At 41.2% G+C, this 20,591-nt stretch overlaps 1 protein-coding gene across 3 annotated transcripts in view; it reads left to right on the top strand.

Annotated features, from left to right (window-relative positions):
- The first annotated feature begins 666 nt into the window (after window positions 1-666).
- Window positions 667-20,591, top strand: part of ZNF831 (zinc finger protein 831) — a 91,302-nt gene continuing 71,377 nt past the window's right edge. For all 3 annotated transcript variants that reach the window (XM_061126909.1, XM_061126910.1, XM_061126911.1), the window contains exon 1: window positions 667-996. The gene's annotated coding sequence lies outside the window, so the exon portion shown is untranslated. The remainder of the gene's footprint in view (window positions 997-20,591) is intronic.

The raw sequence follows: 20,591 nt of genomic DNA, 5'->3' as shown, positions 1-20,591 counted from the left end.
CGAAGTTAGAGACAGCAGGGCAGGGACTAGAGTGGGGAGTCAGAGAAAACTCCACCATGGATGTAGAATTTAGGGGTGCCCCAAACTGAAGTCATCAAGATAATGTTTTCATGCAATGTATTGAAAATAAAAATTAATGGTACAGCAGAAACCAACACAATATTGTAAAGCAATTATCCTCCAATTTAAAAAGTAAATTAAAACATATTTAAAAAGTTAATGCAAGTGACTCCAAATTGAGCAAAGTATCAATACTTTAAATAAAGACAGCATCACAGAGATCCTTGTCAGGCCTCTCGCCTTCATCACTTGCAGTGGAAATACCCTACCTGGGCCCTGAGAACCTTCAGTATTATGTGGGGAGGTTCTTGGATGCCTCTTCCAACCCCACCTCCAGGGAAACAACCACGCTGGCTCTACTTCTTACCAGCCTGCACAGACAGAACAAACACGTCTCTGATATGCTGGGTGCCACTCCTCCATTTCCCAGCAGCAGGCTCGGTAGATGCACTGTTAGATCAATAGTCACAATTACTGAAGGCCTCAGCAGAGGCTGTATTTTTTTTCTCTCCCTCTCTGCGTCTCTCTCTTCCTGTTTTTTAAAGGTTGCTACTGTGACATTAAGTGATGTATAGAAAAGAATTGACTTCCTATTTCTGAGCCAGACCAAGTTTCATCTCTGCATGCGTCTCCTCCAGGTTGTTCAAAATGGTGCTTTTCTCAGTTAAACCTGGTGTTGACTCAAAGGCCAAGCCACGGGAGGTCGTACTCTTTTACTTTATTTTATAATACGCAAAGAGGATGCCTCTGCCCTCTGAGATGCTGCCTGTAGAGTGGGCACCATTTCAGCAAAGAGGGTAGGAGGCAGGTCACGCCAGCGCCTCGCTGCTCTGGGTTGTCTTTTCTGGGGCCACGGATGTCTCCCCAGTTTCAGGCCAGGTCATTCGTGTTTGAGTTGGAGCACCACTGGCTGCAGGTACATCTCTCTTCATCAAGGTATGTAACATACTTCACCAGATAAGCCTATAGATGATGTTAGTTTTTTAAAAAACAAACCCTTTTTTTCTCACCCTGTACTCTTAATGATATATTTATCTTCAAGCATACAGTTAAAAAGAAAATGCTACATAAAACTGGGCTTGACCCAGTTCAGTAATTGTCCTGTGTGCTTACCATCACTGTTCTTTTTGTCAAAATATTTACTGCAAATCATAATGGCTGTCAGAAACTGAGTCCGCAATCTGTGTTCTACTGAACATAGAAAAACCTATAAGGAAATTTGTTGCTGTTGCTTTGTAAGCAGTTCTTTTTTTTTTTTTTTTAGTGATGGATCTAATTAAACTGAAGGTGTGAATTGGTTAGGAACATTAGTTCTATTAGCCCAAGAGTCAGAAAAACAAAACATACAGTGTAATCTAAATGTCAAGGTATTTGAAAGCAATACTATTTATAGCAGCTCTACTGAGCAACCACCCAAGGGGAGCATTTTTCAATGAGATTTATAAGGGACCCTGGACCTGGGACCATGTATTTATATATATATTTGGGTTCCCAGCGTCCAAAATAGCTAAGAGCTGGAGGGTCTGCCAGATAAGCCCTGGAGCCCATGTCCTGAGAGGTGGCATGCCTCTCCGCTCCCGTCGCAAATCTTCCTGTAAGAATGAGAGCCGAGATGTTATCTGCCGGAATGCAAGGGGAGACAGGATGCAACTTAGAAGAACGATAACGTCGGGCGACTGGGAAAAGCAGAATCAACGTCAGGGCCGATTTAAAATTATGTGCCTTTTAACTAATTCTAGCACCCTAGCTAAGGGCAAGCTTTTAGGATCACAAGACTGATACCCATCAGAGCAAGTGTTTGGGTTCTGCACAAGGCTTGGGGACTGTGGGAAGATTCCGAGAAGCCAGGAGATGAAGGCTTGCTTCCTCGGTTTTACTTTGACCAGGAAGACAGGGGAGGGGGAACCCCCCAAAACTTAAGTAATCACTGCCTAGTTGCCAAGGGGAAATGAGGCCGCCAGGAGGGCCAAGTGCTTACCAGCCAGAGGCCCTTCTCGTGGTAGAAACCACAAGCATGTATGCAGAGAATCAAGACTGTAGAAGGGGGGTGGGGAGGTCAGTGTCAGATTAACACAGAGAAGAACACCCAGGGCAGAGTGCCCACCACCATACACATTTGCCAGTTGTCTGATCCTCGGAACAAGTGGGCATAAGCCCTGACCTTCAGAGAAGGAAATCATGGCAAGGAGAGTCGAGGTGACTTTTTCAAAGTCATTAGAGGTTGGGAATTCCCTGGTGGACCAGTGGCTGGCACTTGTCGTCACTTTCACGGCAGTGGCCCGGGTTCAATCCCTGGTCGGGGAACTAAAATCCCACAAAGCCTGTGGCATGGCCAATGATGCCTTGTGTGTGCATGCATGTGTGCTCAGTCGTGTCTGACCCTGTGTGACCCCATGGACTGTACCTGCCAGGCTCCTCTGTCCATGGAATCCTCCAGGCAAGAATATTGGAGTGGGTTGCCGTTTCCTCCTCTAGGGGATTTTCCTGACCCAGGGATTGAACCTGAGTCTCCTGCACTGGCAGGTGAATTCTTTACTGCTCAGCCACTGGGGAAGCCAGTGATGCCCTACAGTGCTTTAAAAATTAGTTTACAAAATCATAGAGCTTGAAGGGAGCTGAGTAAAGGGTCAAAGATAGGTGTGGTCTCCAAGGTCTGGGACTTCTGTCCTTCTGGGTGTGGCTGAGCAAGGATGACTGAGTTTCTCTGAATGGTCACAGTCAGGACTCTCTATAGAGTCTGTCAGGGCAGCCTTTCCTCTGCTTTGACTTGCAATGAAGTGAGAAGTCTTTGAGGGTCTTCACTGATATCATATTATCATTATAATCATTTGCACTCATATAATGGTGGAGCCTTGCCGTTTATGGCAGTGATGTAAAAATGTCCTCTGAATATAAGGGTACCTGAGAACAAATAAATTGATCTTAAGAAAATGATGCAGAGGAAAATGACATGCATCAAGTCAGTGTTTCTCCAAGGGTAGCCATATGGTGCCCAGGCCTAGGGATATGGTTTTAGGTCTCTAGATGCTACAGTAAATAACATGGGCTCACATGCTACAAAGGTCACTTCCTGTTTCAGTGCTCTTTCTTTTTGTTTATTTACTATTTATTATTTTTATAAGTTAGGCGTTTTGTTTTGAGATAATTGTAGGTTCCCATGCAGGTGTAGGGCTTCCCTGGCAGCTCAGACAGTAAAGAATCTGCAAGAGACCTGTGTTTGATCCCTGGGTCAGTAAGATCCCTTGGAAAAGGGAATGGCAACCCACTCCAGTATTCTTGCCTGGAGAATTCCATGGACAGAGGAGCCTGGCAGGCTACAGTCCATGGGGTTGCAAAGAGTTGGACATAACTGAGCAACTAACAATTTCACTTTCTTTATTTCATGCTATTGTAAGAAATAATCCAAAGAGATCCCATGTACCTTTTAGCCAGTTTCCCTCCATGGTAACATATTTCAAATCACAGCCTGCATGTTGATTTAGTCAAGATACAGACTGTTTCATCACCACAGGGATCTCTCATGGACACACCCACTTCCTCCCTGCACTCCTTTCAACTCCTGGTAACCTTTCATCTGTTCTCCAGCTTCATAATCTGTCATTTCAATACTGTTATATAAGTGGGGAAAAAAAAGAACTTTAATAAGAGGCAGCCATTCTACTCCTGGGTATATATTTGAGAGAAACAAAAACATTAATTCTAAAGGATTGATGCACCCCAACTTTCATAGCAGCATCCCCCCACTCTTTTTTTTAACAATTGCCAAGGTATGGAAGCAAGCCTAAGTGTCCACTAAGAGATGAATGGGTAAAGAAAATGTGGTGTATACACACAATGGAATATCAGCCATAAAAGAAGGAAATGATGCCATGTGCGGTAACAGGGATGGACCTAGAGATTAAGTGAAGTCAGAGAAAGACAAATTAAGTAAAGTCAAAGAAAGACAAATACAGTATAATATTATTTACATGTGGAATCTAAAAAATACAACAAACCAATGAATATAACAACAAAAAAACAGACTCACAGATATAGAGAACAAACTAGTGGTTTACCAGTGAGGAGAGGGAAGGGGAATGGGGCAACACAGATATACGAGATTCAGTTCAGTTCAATTCAGTTCAGTCGCTCAGTCGTGTCCGACTCTTTGCGACCCCATGAACCTCATCATGCCAGGCCTCCCTGTCCATCACCAACTCCCGGAGTCCACCCAAACCCATGTCCATTGTGTCGGTGATGCCATCCAACCATCTCATCCTCTGTTGTCCCCTTCTCCTGCCCTCAATCTTTCTCAGAATCAGGGTCTTTTCAAATGAGTCAACTCTCCATATCAGGTGGCCAAAGCATTGGAGTTTCAGCTTCAACATCAGTCCTTCCAATGAACACCCAGGACTGATCTCCTTTAGGATGGACTGGTTGGATCTCCTTGCAGTCCAAGGGACTCTCAAGAGTCTTCTCCAACACCACAGTTCAAAAGCATCAATTCTTCAGCGCTCAGCTTTCTTCATAGTCCAACTCTCACATCCATACATGACCACTGGAAAAACCATAGCCTTGACTAGACAGACCTTTGTTGGCAAAGTAATGTCTCTGCTTTTTAATATGCTATCTAGGTTGGTCATAACTTTCCTTCCAAGGAGCAAGTGTCTTTTAATTTCATGGCTGCAATCAACATTGGCAGTGATTTTGGAGCCCAGAAAAATAAAGTCAGCCACTGTTTCCCCATCTATTTGCCATGAAGTGATGGGACCAGATGCCATGATCTTAGTTTTCTGAATGTTGAGCTTTAAGTCAACTTTTTCACTCTCCTCTTTCACTTTCATCAAGAGGCTCTTTAGTTCTTCTTCACTTTCTGCCATAAGGGTGGTGTCATAAGGGTGGTGTACTAACTCTCAGGGATAAAATAAGCTAGAAGTGTATATTGTACAACAAGGAGACTATAACCAATATTTTATAATAATGAAATAGAGTGTAACCTTTAAAAATTGTGAATCACTCTATTATATACCTGTAATTTATATAAGGTTATACAGCAGCTACACATCCATTTAAAAATGGAAAAAATAAAAATAAAATAGCAAAAAAAGAGGAATGTCATATAAATGAAATTACAGTGTATGGCCTTGGGGTGTGGCTTTTTTCACACAGCATAATTCTCTGGAGATTCATCAATATTGTTCCATGTAATATTTCACTCCTTTTGACTGCTGAGTAATAATGACATGGATGGACCACAGCTGGTTTAAATGTTCATCTGTTGAAGGATATCAGGGCTGATTTCAGTTATCAGCGATTAGACATAAAGCTGCCATGACCATTTGTGCACAGTCTCCTATATGAATCTAAGTTTTCATTTCTTTGGAATAAAAGCCCAGGAATCTAATCCCTGGGTTAAATGGTAGTGGCAGGTTAATTTTTTTTTTTTTTTTTAAAGACACTGCCAAAGTTTTGTCCAGAATGGCCTTATCATACCCACATCAGCCATTCATGTCATATTTCCACATTCTCGCCTGCACTAGGTGTTATCACTGTTTTTCATTTCTGCATCCTGATGGGCGTGCAGTGATATTTCGCTGTGGTTTTAATTTGCATTTCTCTGATGGCTAGTGGTGCTGAACGTCTTTTCATGTGCTTGTTTCCATCTGTATAAGTTTGGCGATGTGTCTGTCTTCATATCTTTTGCTCATTTTTTGATTGGATGGTTGTTGAATTTTTTTTACATTTAATTTTTATTGTATATTGGCATATAGTTCGGATTTTTTTTAAACTTAAATTTTTTTTTTTAATGTTAAGTTTTCATACTCTAGGTTTAATTCCCTGGTCTAATATAGGGCTTACAAATACTGTCTCCTGGTCTATAGCTGATGTGTTTATCCTCTTCAAAGCAGGGGTTCTCATAGAGCAGATATTTTTAATTTTGATGGGATTCAATTTATACATTTTCCCTCCATGGCTCATACTCTTGGTGTCAAGTCTGGAAACTCTTTCCTATGCCCTGGATCCTAAAGATTTTTCTCTTGTTTTTTATTCTAGAGTTTATAGTTTTATAGTTTCTGTTTAAGCTTGTTTCACATTTAGAGTTAATGTTAATATAAGTAAGATCTGAGGTTTAGTTGAGGTCAATTTTTGTCTCTGGATGTCAATTACTCCAGCACTGTTTATTGTAAAGATTACCCTCCCCTCACCAAATTGCTTGAACTTTTGTTAAAAATCTGTTGGACCTACTTGTGCGAATCTATTTCTGTTTTTTTTTTTTTTTTAATTCTGTTCAATTGATCTATGTGTTTGTTCCTCTACCAGAATGGCACTGTCTTCTTTACCATAGCTCTGTAATAAGCTTTAAAATTTATTGAAAATTTAGACTGATTCCTATCAATTTATTATCCTTTTTCCAAAACTGAGTTACCCTAGTTCCTTTACCTTCCTCAATAAATTTTCAAATAATCTTGTTTATGCCCACAAAAAAAGCTTGTGGGGATTTTGATAGGAACTGAATTAAGTCTCTCTATCACTCTGGGGAAAACTGACATCTTTACACCTCTACTATGCTAGTCTTCCAAACCATGAACACAATCTATCTCTTTATTTCTTTAGATTTTCTTTGAGTTTTTCATCAGTTTTTTGTAGTGTTCAGCATATAGGTCCTGGTTATACTTTGTTAATTTTACATCTAAGTATTTCAGTTTTTTGAGTGCTTGTAAATAGCATTGCATTTTAAATTTGGGTTTCTGACTGGCCATTGCTAGTATATGGAAGTGGGATTGATTTTTGTGTGTTGATCTTGTAGACCACGACTTTGCTGAACTTGTTAGTTCTAGAAAACTTTTCTTCTTTTCTTTCTCTCTCTCTCTTTTTTCTGATTTCTTGGGATTTTCTACATAGACAATCATGTCATCTGCAAATATAGAAAGTTTCATTTCCTCCTTTCTGTCTCTGTGTCTTTTATTGCCTTTCTTGCTGTGTTGCACTGGCCAGAATTTCTACATCTCTGTTACATAAAAGTGCTGAGTGATCTCTGTCCTGTTTCTGATGTTTAGGAGGAAGTATTCAGTTTTCCGTCCTTAAGGATAACATTTTTAGATGTACTTCATCAAGCTGAGAAGCTTTCCCTCTACTTCTGTTTTCTGAGAAAGTTTATCATGAATAGGTGTTGACTCTTGTTAAAAGCTTTTTCTCCAGCAATTGATATAATCATGTGATTTCCCCCCCTTCTTTCCTCTGTAAATATGATAGATTACACAGATGCAGGCCTGGGGCCCTGGGTCATGGGGTATGTAATTCTTTCTATATTGCAGAATCTAGTTGCTGATACTTTATGAAGGATTTTACATCTATATTCATGAAGGGATAGTGCTCTGTAGGTTTGGTTTTGTTTTGCTTTTGGACTGTCTTTGTCTGATTTTGGTATCAGGGTAATACCTAGCTTCATGAAATTAATGGGGAAATGCCCCCTCCTCTTTTGTTTCCTGGAAGAAGTTGTATAGAATTTGTATTAATTTTTCTTTAAATTCTAGGTAGAATTCTTCAGCAACACTATCAGGATCTTTCCTTGGGGCGTTTTAGAATTACAAATTTGGGGGACTTCTCTGGTGGTCCGGTGGTTAAGACTTTGCCTTCTAATGCAGGGGGTGTGGGTTTGATCCCTGGTTGGGGAGCTAAGATCCCACATGCCTTGCATCCAAAAATCCAAAACAAAGAACAGAAGAAATACTGTAATAAATTCAATGAAGACTTTAAAAAGATAATAAAATTACAAATTTGGTCTGCTTAATAAATACAGTGCTAATCAAGTTATCTGCTTCATATCTGGTGAATTTTTGCTAACTTGTGCTTTTCGAGGAATTGATCCATCTCATTTAAGTTATCACATGTATGTGGACGGAGTTATTCACGGTAACCCTTGTGCTGTCCTTTGGACACTTGCAGAGTCTGTCATGATATTCTGTTTCATTCCTGATGTTGGTAATTTGCGTCTTCTCTCCTTTTTCCTTTCTAAATCTTTGCAGAGATTCTAAAGATGAATTTATTTATTTAATTTTTTAAAAATGCATTTTATTGAAATATAGTTGATTTACAATGTTGTGTTAATTTCTGTACAGCAAAGTGATTCAGTTATACATATACATATATACATTCATTTTCAAGTTATTGTCCATTATGGTTTATTACAGGATATTGAATATAGTACTCTGTGCTTTCTGGTGACTCAAGTCAGGTTACTAGCCACCACACGACCACACATAGGGTTTCTTGTTATCCAGATCAAGCCATATCCTAGGGGCTGACCTCCTACTTTACCCCTAATGGCACCCTGGTCAATCAGCTACCACGGAAGATCTCTAGGACCCAAGGAACTCTGACTCCTGGCCCCTCCCCATGGCCCTGTGCTGGATACACCCACTTTCTTATGGACAGTTAAGTGCTCCCGCTTGGCCTCTGCTCTCCTGGGATCTCCAGTGAAATCAGGGAGCCCATCTCAAGACTGACACCCCCTAGACGTACCTGACCTCAAAAGAGAGCAACCACAGAGGTTTTCAGGGATGCAAGTGCAATGCCCTAGAGAGGAAAGGGCCTTTGGGTCTTCTGGAAAATTGTGGTTGGGGAGTGGGTGGGTAGGTCTGAACGTGGCACACGGTACATCCAGGCCAGTCTTCTTAGTTATCTGAGCTGCTGAATTCCTGCCTCCACATCAGACCAGAGAAGTTCTGGCATCTTAGTCTCATGAAATCTAGGTCACCACTGGGTCCAGGTTTCTGTTAACCAACCAAGGAAGCTGCAAAACCACATCCAGCCACTCAATGAATACATTAAGTTGAGACCTTCTAATAAGCACCCCACCAATGAACATGGCCCACACTGATGTTCTTTCTACCCCTTCTGTTATAACACTCTTAGGATCTACTCTCACACATGGATTCCCAGGTTTCTGCTGCTATGTGTTATCAAGGATCTACAGCTATTTTGGTATATAAGCTATTTACTCCTGGATAAAGCTCAGGGGCATCATGGACTCAATGGACATGAGTCTGAGCAAACTCTGGAGATAGTGAAGGACAGGGAAGCCCGGTGTGCTGCAGTCCATGGGGTCACAGAGAGTCGGACAAGACTTACAACAACAATAACAATAATATACAATAAAAAACAATAAAATAACAATAAACAACAATAACATAGCCTGTACCTGTTCCCTGAATCATGCTGACATGCAGCTCTAGTTACTGACAAAAGGGTGGGGGGCTGTGGTGGGTTCTGAGAAAGGAGAGCATCCCCATTCGAGGCATGTATTAATGCCCCAAGGGAGCATACCATGGGGTTTTCAAGCTGAGGAAGAATGGTGTTCTTGAACCTTGGAGGAAAAGCTATTGCTACTGGTCAGAGAGGTTCAGAGTGACTTGGAGTCAATGCTCTGTTTCTTCAGGTCCAATCAGATGGCCTTATTCCAAGTTTCAGGATCTCATTCTTACTTGATTACTGACCTAATTTTCACCCTAGACACTTGGTGAGACTGTGAATCCAACTGCCATTTAAATGCACAACTTGCACCATTAAATTTTGTGTTTGATCTTCTGTCATGTCAGCCCTGAAATAAATTCTTTCAGGGCTGTTGTGGAAGCTCATTCTCAGATCATGACTTGAGGTGGGAGCTAACAGACCTGGTTTTATGGTTTTCTAAGTGCTCAATGGCAGTCAGAAAAATTCATCTCATACCACATTCCTGATCGTCATCATCACTGATGTGTGGCTGGTATTCCCAAGGCACGTGTTCCAATTGGCACTTTATCATGAGCAACCATGGGTAATAGGTTGATTAACTGTGATGGCACTGCTTGTCATGGGTTGCAAGCATCCCATTTCTCATAGGCAAGGATCTAATGTCACACTTAAGTTCAAGGGCATGATCCCATCTGCAGGAATCTGTCTCTTGAGGCCCCTTCCAGTACTGATTCTGTAGTATGTGTATCTAATCAGGAGTTAGAAATCACATAATTGGTTACACTGGGGAAGTTTAGGATGATTAACTAAAATAAAAGAGTAACTATAAGACATAAGAGGGCTTCCCAGGTGGTGCTAGTGGTGAAGAACCCACCTGTCAGTGCAGGAGACATAAGAGACGCGGGTTTGATCCCTGGGTTAGGAAGATCCCCTGGAGGAGGGCATGGCAACCCACTCCAGTATTCTAGCCTGGAGATTCCCATAGACAGAAGAGCCTGGATGGCTACAGTCCATAGGGTTGCAAAGAGCCAGACACAACTGAAGTGACTTAGCACGCACATATGCCCAAGACTTAAGAACACTGTTTACAGTCCCTAGGATTGTGAGAGACTGTCCAGGAAAGGGCAGACTTTGGAAGGAGTTCAGACTTCATTGAAGAAGTTGTGACTTAGTCACCCAACAGCAGAGATGTTGGCTAGTTTAGCCTGAATGGAGCTGGTCTGGAATTGCTGAGCACACAATAGGAAACCCTCTGGAGTGTGGGTAGGAAGCAGGCAATGACAAGAGATGGGGGTGTGCATTGGAAGTATGGACACTAGTGGGGACAGAGGCAGTCAGAGCTCATGGGCTGTGTGGAGGGAAGTTGGGCTTGCAGAGGGACTGGCCAGTGTGTATGGACCCCCAGCCGCAGACAACTGTGCTTTGCCTGCATGGGTACCCAGTTTAACTGTCAGGAAGGCTGCAGCCACATCCTCTCCAGCCCGAGGTTCTATGGTTGCAGAGAGATGGCATCTGTGGCTTGTGGTTCAGGCAGGCTCTGTCGGATGTCCTCGTATTGATTATGTGGTTGCTGTTAGTATTGTATTATAGATTCATAACTCATTGTAGTCTATTGGTGTTACTGCTTTACCAGCTGAAGTGAAATGTAGAAACTACCTCCTCTACCTTCTCCCACTTATAACTGTCTTAAATATTTCTTCTAAATACATTAGTGTTTTTTGTTTCAAACATCATTTGGAAAATTCAAAAGGAAATATTGAATTTATCTATATTTTTTCTCTTTCCAGTATTCTTTCTCCTTCTTGAAGTTCCAAGTGTCCTTCTTTTAGTAGTAGTAATATTATTTTTACAAGAATGGATCACACCATTAATTATGATGGCTTCTTATTTTATGCTATTTTATTTGAAAATTTTTTTGCCACACCACATGCCTTGTGGGATCTTTGTTCCCTGACCAGGTATTGAACTTGGCAGTGAGAGTGTGGAGTCTTTACCACTGTATCACCAGGGAACTCCCCCTTCCTTTATTATTTCCTTTCTATGTAGAGAACTTTCTTTAGCCATTCGTGGTGATTGCAAATTCTCTGTGTTTTATTTGAGAATGCCTTCATTTCCCCTTCCTTCTAGAAGGGTCTTTTTGCTGGATATAGAATTTGTGGCTGACAGTTCTTTTCTTTACGCTCTTGAAAAATGTTGTGCTACTTCCTTCTGACCTCAAGTTTCAGACAGGAAACCTGCTGGCATTAGGATTTGTTTTTCCCCATAGGAAAGTTGTCATTTCTCTTTTATGGCTTTGAGGAAATTTTTCTTTGTCTTAAGAGTTCAGAAGTTTGACTGTGATGTGTTTTGGTGAGGATTTCTTTGCTTTATCCTGTTTGAGATTCACTAGTGTCCAGATTCCATGGGTTTATATGTCTTTTGTCAAACTGAAGTTTTCAGCCATATTTCAATGAGTATTGTTTTTATCCCAGTCCTCTGTCTCGTCTCCTTCCAGAACTCAGATGATATGAATGTTATAGCTTTTGTTAATCTCATAGGTCCCTGAGGCTTTGCCCATTTTTTTTCCCCCTAGCCTATTTTCTCTCTGTTGTTCAGACTGGGAAACCTCTATTGTTCTATCTGCAAGTTCATGGCTTTTTTCCCCTCCCTTCTGTTCTGCTGTTGAGTGCACCCACTGAATTTTAAAATTTGGGGTTATAGTATTTTTCAGTTCTAAAATGTCCATTTGTTTGTTCTTTTACTTTTGATTTCTTTCCTGAGACTGTTTTTATTTGTTTCAAGCCTATTTGTAAGTATTCATGGAGACATTTTTGCATGATGGGCCCTCTAAAATCTTTGTCAGATAATCCCAATACCTCTTGCATCTTGGTATTGGCATTTGTGAATTATCTTTCTTTACTCAGTTTGACATCTTCCTGATATGAAAAGTGATTCTGATTGAAACTTAGTCACTTGGGTACTACATTATGAGAGTCTGGATGGATTAAACCTTCTGTTTTTATTGGCTTCCTTTGATGCTGCTCAGCAGGGGAAGAAAATGGAGAGAAGTCCAGATTGCCCACTTGGTTTCTGTTGACCCCAAGGGTGAGCTCCTCATTACTGCTTCGTGGGGTGGTCATTCTGGTTCCCCACTCTGTCATCATGGGTGTCTCCCTGGAAAATAGGATGCCAGGTTATGGCTCCTCACATGGCTTCCACTGACCCTATGGGTATGAATGGCCTTATTGCTATTGAGTGGTGATGAACATGCTGGTTCTCTTTTGGGTAATGGTATAGTCCTCCTTCATTTTCCCCTCCAGTTGTTCTAAGCATTTATTTGTTGGTTGTTTCTGTTTTAACTGATAGCAGACATGGCATGATGATCTAGCCTCATAGTTCTTGGCCAATGACAATAAATGTCTTTTCACATATGTCTTTACAAATTTAATTGCTTTGATTTTTAATTTTAAAAATTAATAGACAATTTTAAAAGAGTGGTTTGGGTTTATAAATGGGCTTCCCTGGTGGCTTAATGATAAAGAATCCACCTGAAATGCAGGAGCCGTAAGAGACGAAATTTCGGTCCCTGGGTTGGGAAGGAAATGGCAACCCACTCCAGTATTCTTGCCTGGACAATTCCATGGATAGAGGAACCTGGTGGGCTACAGTGTATGAGATCACAGAGAGTTGGACATGAGCGCACATGCACGCATAATGACATGTACCCAGTGCTACAGTATTATGCCAGACAGTTTTATTTCCCTCAAAATCTTCTGTGCCCCATGTATTCATCCCTCCCTCCCCCTCACCCCCTGGAAACCACAGATCTTCTTACTGTTTTCATAACTTTGCCTTTTCCAGAATGCTATATATTTGGGAATATACAGTCCAACTATATAGCCTTTTCAGATCAGCTTCTTTTGATTAAAAATATTCATTTATGTGTCTTCATGTTTTCTCATGATTTGATAGCTCCAGTCTTTTGTCATTAAAATTAAATTTTAATTAAAATAATTTCTTTTTAATGTTGAATAATATTCCACTGTCTGGATGCACCATGACTGACTTATTCACCCACCTACTGAAGGGCATCCTGGTTGCTTCTAAGTTTTAGCAATTATGAATAGAATCAATTGTTGCTTTAAACATGTTTGCAGGCTTTTGAATGAAAACAACATTTTGGCTAATTGGGTAATGAAAAAAGTGAAAGTGTCAGTCACTCAGTTGCATTCAACTCTGTTACCTGTGGATTGTAGTCTGCCAGACTCCTCTGTCCATGGGATTTCCCAGAAAAGAATACTGGAGTGGGTAGCCATACCCTTCTTCAGGGGATCCTTTCAACCCAGGGATCCAACCTGGGTCTCCCACATTGCAGGCAGATTCTTTACCATCATCGCCACCAGGGAAGCCCGGTGATATAGCATCACCTTTCTTTTTTGCTTTTTAAAAGTTGTAAAATATGCATAACATAAAATTGATTATCTCAACCATTTTAAAGTGCAGTTCAGTGCTGCTGAGTACATTCACATTCTTATGCATATAGTTCCCTGTTAAAGTAATGCTAGCCCAGGTGCCCAGGGATGGGGGAAAGCAAGTGGTCCCCCCCCACCACAGCACAGCGGGTGACAGGCATGCAGGGTGGACTGACGTTTGGGAAGCTTGCAACTAGAATGACAGTCTTGGTACCCACATTCTTTCTGGAGAGTCCCATCTGCTGAAAGTTCCATCTTCATAGTCTTGTCTCTCAGGCCCAGAAGGTGAGTTTTTCAAACCTATTTGCAGCATGCCCACGTTGTCTTTTTGCCCAGGCCCCCTTGTGGGTTGCTCTGAAGAAAGGGGCCTTTGGAAATAGTCAGTTTCCTCAGGTTCCTCCCACTTTTCTCTTCACCTCCCCGTGGGGCCACACACAAGCCTAGAGGAACATAGCTTCGGTGAGTGGGAAGCCCACACGTGACAGATGGTGGAAGCGAGGGGTCCGAGAAGCTCTCTGCAGGATGGACCCTCGGGAGGGTGACGGGGTGGGGGCAGCGCTTGGCAGTGGGTCTAGCTGAGCAGGTGGTCCTCCTAGAGCCTTCCTGGTGCACCTGCTTGATGGCAATAGGATGGCTTCCCACCCCCTTGGTTCAGAGTGAGAATCATCAGCACTGCCCTTTGCAGTTTTCCTGGGAAAAGTGCCATGCCCCCCCTCCCCAGCCTCCGGAAGGTGCTGGTGGGCTTGCTACCTCCCTGGCAGCGATCAGCTGCTACTAAAAGGCGTCAATTTTGCTGTGATCACGCAACAGGCTGCAGAGAGCAAAATAATCATCGTGGCAGGTGTGTCAGAAATGTAGCGCTCTTTTTCTGGAATTTCTATTTTGAAGCCCCGCTCCTCCCACCTCAAGGCAGTCAGTTCTGGACTTCTTTTCTCTCTCCCCTGATGATGGGCTTATTTCAGGAGACAGGTGGTGCTCAGCCCCCAGCTCCCCTCACAAGCCAGCGCCCCCCTCGCTGAGTCACCCCTTCTCCTGCATTGCCCTGGGTCTGACCCACATTCCGGGTCACTCCCGGCCCCCTCTTGGGTACTCTGGGAGTCATCCTGGGCTGTAGCCCTCTGGGCTGTAGGGTTCTGGGCATGGAATGGGGGCTTCTTCCATCCCTCCCACTGGACTCATGTCTGAAGCTATTGCTATTGTGGGTCTCAGCACCTCCCTCTGGCTTTCCTCCTTCCCACTTCCTCCCAACCCAAGGATGGTCCTCATCAGAGTCCCCTTAGGGTTTAGGCTTTGGAATTTGCAAGTCTGTCCTCTGTTTCTGCCATAGTAACTCCATTGGAAGTCCTGGTTACCCATCCTTCTCTGCATTTACCACTTAGGAACAAATTGCAGGCAGTCTTGCTGGGCATGAGATTTTCTGGGGCCACAGAGCCCACTGGGTGTGTCCCCTTGGCCAGCTGGACATGCCAGCCATTGAACCTTCAGCCCCTAGTGGGGTAACATGTTTCTGTGATCTCTTATTCCCCAACCTGGTTAGGTGAGCTCTGGGTACCCTCAGTGAGGACTTGCTTGATGATACATTCTATTTTTTGGTTAAAATTTTTTATTGTGGTAAAAGTCACATAATATAAAACATATTATTTTACTATTTTAACATATTTCTCTGTATAGTTCAGTGGCACGAAGTACTTTCACATTGTCAGGCAACTCTCACCATTGTCCAACCCCTGAATTTTTCACCTTCCCAAACTGAAACTCTGTCCCCATTAAAGACTAACCTCCCCTCCCCTCTTGCCACCTCTCCACCCTCCCCAGCCCAAGGCATCTATCAATGTACTTTCTAACTATGAATTTGACTATTCTAAGTACCCCGTATAAGTGGAATCAAACAGTATGTCTGCATCTAATGTATATTGGAATGCATTTTTAAGGTTAACTTCATCTATGGATGACACACACTCTTTAAAGCTTCCTTCACTCTGCTTTCCCACTCCCCTGTCAGTGTTACCTGAAATCACCTCCTAAACTGAATCCTTATCATGCATGGCCTTCTTTCTTGGGAACTGCACCTAAGACGGCCTCCCTTCCCGGAGGCTTTGAAGGGAGTTGGCTGCGCTGACTGATGGAGAAGAGACAAGGGGTAGGAGGGAAGGTGGGGAGGGGAGGATTCGCTCATTAATAGTTCAAAATATTATGGCGTTATCACTGGAAACTCAGATGAACCAAGCACTTCCTCCCTGCCTGATGCCACCCTCGGTGTTTCCATACACGTCATTCATCTGATCCGCCCAGGAGCTGTGCCTGAGTGACCTGGGAGCCAGGTGAGCAGAGACAGGAAGGCGGGTCTGATGGTTCTCCTGGGAAGCATCTGGAAATTTCTCAGCTAGCAGAAAGGACACGGCACCTTCAGGGAAGCCTCATCTTCCCTTCACAGTGGTGCTTATGAATTCTAGTAGCTCCTACCCATCCCTAGGGATTTCTGTCTTTAAATCTATCCTTAAAAAATTACAAGGTTTCAAATCTGTGAGATCTATAATGCAGACAGGTTTATGAGGGACAGAGAATGAGAGCAATGGTCTTGGGATAAAAAAGAGAAAAAGGATTGGTTGTAGCATTTGCCAGTTTCTGTGGTATAAATACTCCCACTGAAGCCAGTCCCAAGCTATGAATGTGACATGTGGTCATTAAGTTGTGTCCAATTCTTGCCATCCCATGGACTGTAGCCCATCAGGCTCCTCTCTCCATAGGATTTCTTAGGCAAGAATACTGGAGTGGCTTGCCACTTCCTTCTCCAGAGGATCTTTCCCTGTGTGGTTGCCACCTTTTGGCTCTTTTGAATTGTTGCTATCAACACTTATGTCTATGTTTTTATTTGAATACCTATTTTTAATTCTTTTGGGTATATATGAAGAAGTGGAATTTCTGGGTCAGATAGTAGTTCTGTGTTTAACATTTTGAAGAGTTGCCAAGCTGTTTTCCCCAGTGGTTGCATCATTTTACATTCTCACTAGGGTTCAAATTTCTCCACATCCTCAGCAACACGTTATTTTCATTATTATTATAACAATGTGCTAGTTGACATGCAGTCATATCTCGCTGTGATTTTGATTTACATTTTCTAATGACTAGTGATATTGAGCATCTTTACATGTGTTTTTGACCATTTGTATATTTCTTTGGAGAAATGTCTGTTCAAATCCTTTGCTCATTCTTTATCTGTCTGTCTTTTTGTTATTGAATTTTAAGAGTTCTTTATATATTCTGGATTTATCCTGCATATGATTTGCAAATATTTTCTCCCATTCTGTGAGTTGTCTTTCCACTGTCTTGATAGATAGTGTCCTTTGGTGTACAAAAGCTTTTAATTTTGAAAGATTTCAATTTATCCTTTTATTTTAATTGCTTGTACTTTTTGTGTCATAACTAAGAGCCAATTGTCAAATCCAAGGTAATGAAGATTTATTCTGATGTTTTCTTCTAACAGTTTCATAGTTTTAGTTTTTATATTTAGACTTTAGATGAATTTCAAGTCAATCTTTGTATATAGTGTGAAGTAGGTACTCAATTTCATTCTTTTGCATGTGAATATCCAGTTGTAGTAAACTTGCTTTTAACATGATTTATTGAATTGCAGATTTATATAATTTAACTTTTAATTGTGGGCACATTTGGGCTTCCCTGGTGGCTCAGATGGTAAAGAATCTGCCTGCAATGCAGAAGACTCAGGTTCGATCCCTGGGTTGGGAAGATCCCCTGGAGAAGGGAAAGGCTACCCACCCCAGTATTCTTTATTTTTTTTTATTTTTTTTTATTAGTTGGAGGCTAATTACTTCACAACATTTCAGTGGGTTTTGTCATACATTGATATGAATCAGCCATGGATTTACACGTCTTCCCCATCCTGATCCTCCCCCCCACCTCCCTCTCCACCCGATTCCTCTGGGTCTTCCCAGTGCACCAGGCCCGAGCACTTGTCTCATGCATCCCACCTGGGCTGGTGATCTGTTTCACCATAGATAATATACATGCTGTTCTTTCGAAATATCCCACCCTCACCTTCTCCCACAGAGTTCAAAAGTCTGTTCTGTACTTCTGTGTCTCTTTGTCTGTTTTGCATATAGGGTTATCGTTACCATCTTTCTAAATTCCATATATATGTGTTAGTATGCTGTAATGTTCTTTATCTTTCTGGCTTACTTCACTCTGTATAATGGGCTCCAGTTTCATCCATCTCTTTAGAACTGATTCAAATGAATTCTTTTTAACGGCTGAGTAATATTCCATGGTGTATATGTACCACAGCTTCCTTATCAATTCATCTGCTGATGGGCATCTAGGTTGCTTCCATGTCCTGGCTATTATAAACAGTGCTGCAATAAACATTGGGGTGCACGTGTTTCTTTCAGATCTGGTTTCTTTGGTGTGTATGCCCAGAAGTGGGATTGCTGGGTCATATGGCAGTTCTATTTCCAGTTTTTTAAGAAATCTCCACACTGTTTTCCATAGTGGCTGTACTAGTTTGCATTCCCACCAACAGTGTAAGAGGGTTCCCTTTTCTCCACACCCTCTCCAGCATTTATTGCTTGTAGACTTTTGGATAGCAGTCATCCTGACTGGCGTGTAATGGTACCTCACTGTGGTTTTGATTTGCATTTCTCTAATAATGAGTGATGTTGAGCATCTTTTCATGTGTTTGTTAGCCATCTGTATGTCTTCTTTGGAGAAATGTCTGTTTAGTTCTTTGGCCCATTTTTTGATTGGGTCATTTATTTTTCTGGAATTGAGCTGCAGGAGTTGCTTGTATATTTTTGAGATTAGTCCTTTGTCTGTTGTTTCATTTGCTATTATTTTCTCCCAATCTGAGGGCTGTCTTTTCACCTTACTTATAGTTTCCTTTGTAGTGCAAAAGCTTTTAAATTTCATTAGGTCCCATTTGTTTATTTTTGCTTTTATTTCCAATATTCTGGGAGGTGGGTCATAGAGGATCTTGCTGTGATTTATGTCAGAGAGTGTTTTGCCTATGTTCTCCTCTAGGAGTTTTATAGTTTCTGGTCTTACATTTAGATCTTTAATCCATTTTGAGTTTATTTTTGTGTATGGTGTTAGAAAGTGTTCTAGTTTCATTCTTTTACAAGTGGTTGACCAGTTTTCCCAGCACCACTTGTTAAAGAGGTTGTCTTTTTTCCATTGTATATCCTTGCCTCCTTTGTCAAAGATAAGGTGTCCATAGGTATGTGGATTTATCTCTGGGCTTTCTATTCTGTTCCATTGATCTATATTTCTGTCTTTGTGCCAGTACCATACTGTCTTGATGACTGTGGCTTTGTAGTAGAGCCTGAAGTCAGGCAGGTTGATTCCTCCAGTTCCATTCTTCTTTCTCAAGATTACTTTGGCTATTGGAGGTTTTTTGTATTTCCATACAAATTGTGAAATTATTTGGTCTAGTTCTGTGAAAAATACCGTTGGTAGCTTGATAGGGATTGCATTGAATCTATAGATTGCTTTGGGTAGAATAGCCATTTTGACAATATTGATTCTTCCAATCCATGAACACGGTATGTTTCTCCATCTGTTTCTGTCCTCTTTGATTTCTTTCATCAGTGTTTTATAGTTTTCTATGTATAGTTCTTTTGTTTCTTTAGGTAGATATACTCCTAAGTATTTCATTCTTTTTGTTGCAATGGTGAATGGTATTGTTTCCTTAATTTCTCTTTCTGTATTTTCATTGTTAGTATATAGGAATGCAAGGGATTTCTGTGTGTTAATTTTATATCCTGCAACTTTACTATATTCATTGATTAGCTCTAGTAATTTTCTGGAAGAGTCTTTAGGGTTTTCTATGTAGAGGATCATGTCATCTGCAAACAGTGAGAGTTTCACTTCTTCTTTTCCTATCTGGATTCCTTTTACTTCTTTTTCTGCTCTGATTGCTGTGGCCAAAACTTCCAACACTATGTTGAATAGTAGTGGTGAGAGTGGGCACCCTTGTCGTGTTCCTGATTTCAGGGGAAATGCTTTCAATTTTTCACCATTGAGGGTGATGCTTGCTGTGGGTTTGTCATATATAGCTTTTATTATGTTGAGGTATGTTCCTTCTATTCCTGCTTTCTGGAGAGTTTTAATCATAAATGAGTGTTGAATTTTGTCAAAGGCTTTCTCTGCATCTATTGAGATAATCATATGGTTTTTATCTTTCAATTTGTTAATGTGGTGTATTACATTGATTGATTTGCAGATATTAAAGAATCCTTGCATTCCTGGGATAAAGCCCACTTGGTCATGATGTATGATTTTTTTAATATGTTGTTGGATTGTTTGCTAGAATTTTGTTAAGGATTTTTGCATCTATGTTCATCAGTGATATTGGCCTGTAGTTTTCTTTTTTTGTGGCATCTTTGTCTGGTTTAGGAATTAGGGTGATGGTGGCCTCATAGAATGAGTTTGGAAGTTTACCTTCTTCTGCAATTTTCTGGAAGAGTTTGAGTAAGATAGGTGTTAGCTCTTCTCTAAATTTTTGGTAGAATTCAGCTGTGAAGCCATCTGGTCCTGGGCTTTTGTTTGCTGGAAGATTTTTGATTACAGTTTCAATTTCCTTGCTTGTAATGGGTCTGTTAAGATCTTCTATTTCTCCCTGGTTCAGTTTTGAAAAGTTATACTTCTCTAAGAATTTGTCCATTTCATCCAAGTTGTCCATTTTATTGGCATAGAGCTGCTGGTAGTAGTCTCTTATGATCCTTTGTATTTCAGTGTTGTCTATTGTGATCTCTCCATTTTCATTTCTAATTTTGTTAATTTGGTTCTTCTCCCTTTGTTTCTTAATGAGTCTTGCTAATGGTTTGTCAATTTTGTTTATTTTTTAAAAAAATC

The sequence above is a fragment of the Dama dama genome, chromosome 23, assembly GCF_033118175.1.
Source record: "Dama dama isolate Ldn47 chromosome 23, ASM3311817v1, whole genome shotgun sequence".
Lineage (NCBI taxonomy): Eukaryota > Metazoa > Chordata > Mammalia > Artiodactyla > Cervidae > Dama > Dama dama.
Note: the sequence above shows the minus strand (reverse complement) of the source record. Positions and strands in the feature narration are given on the sequence as shown.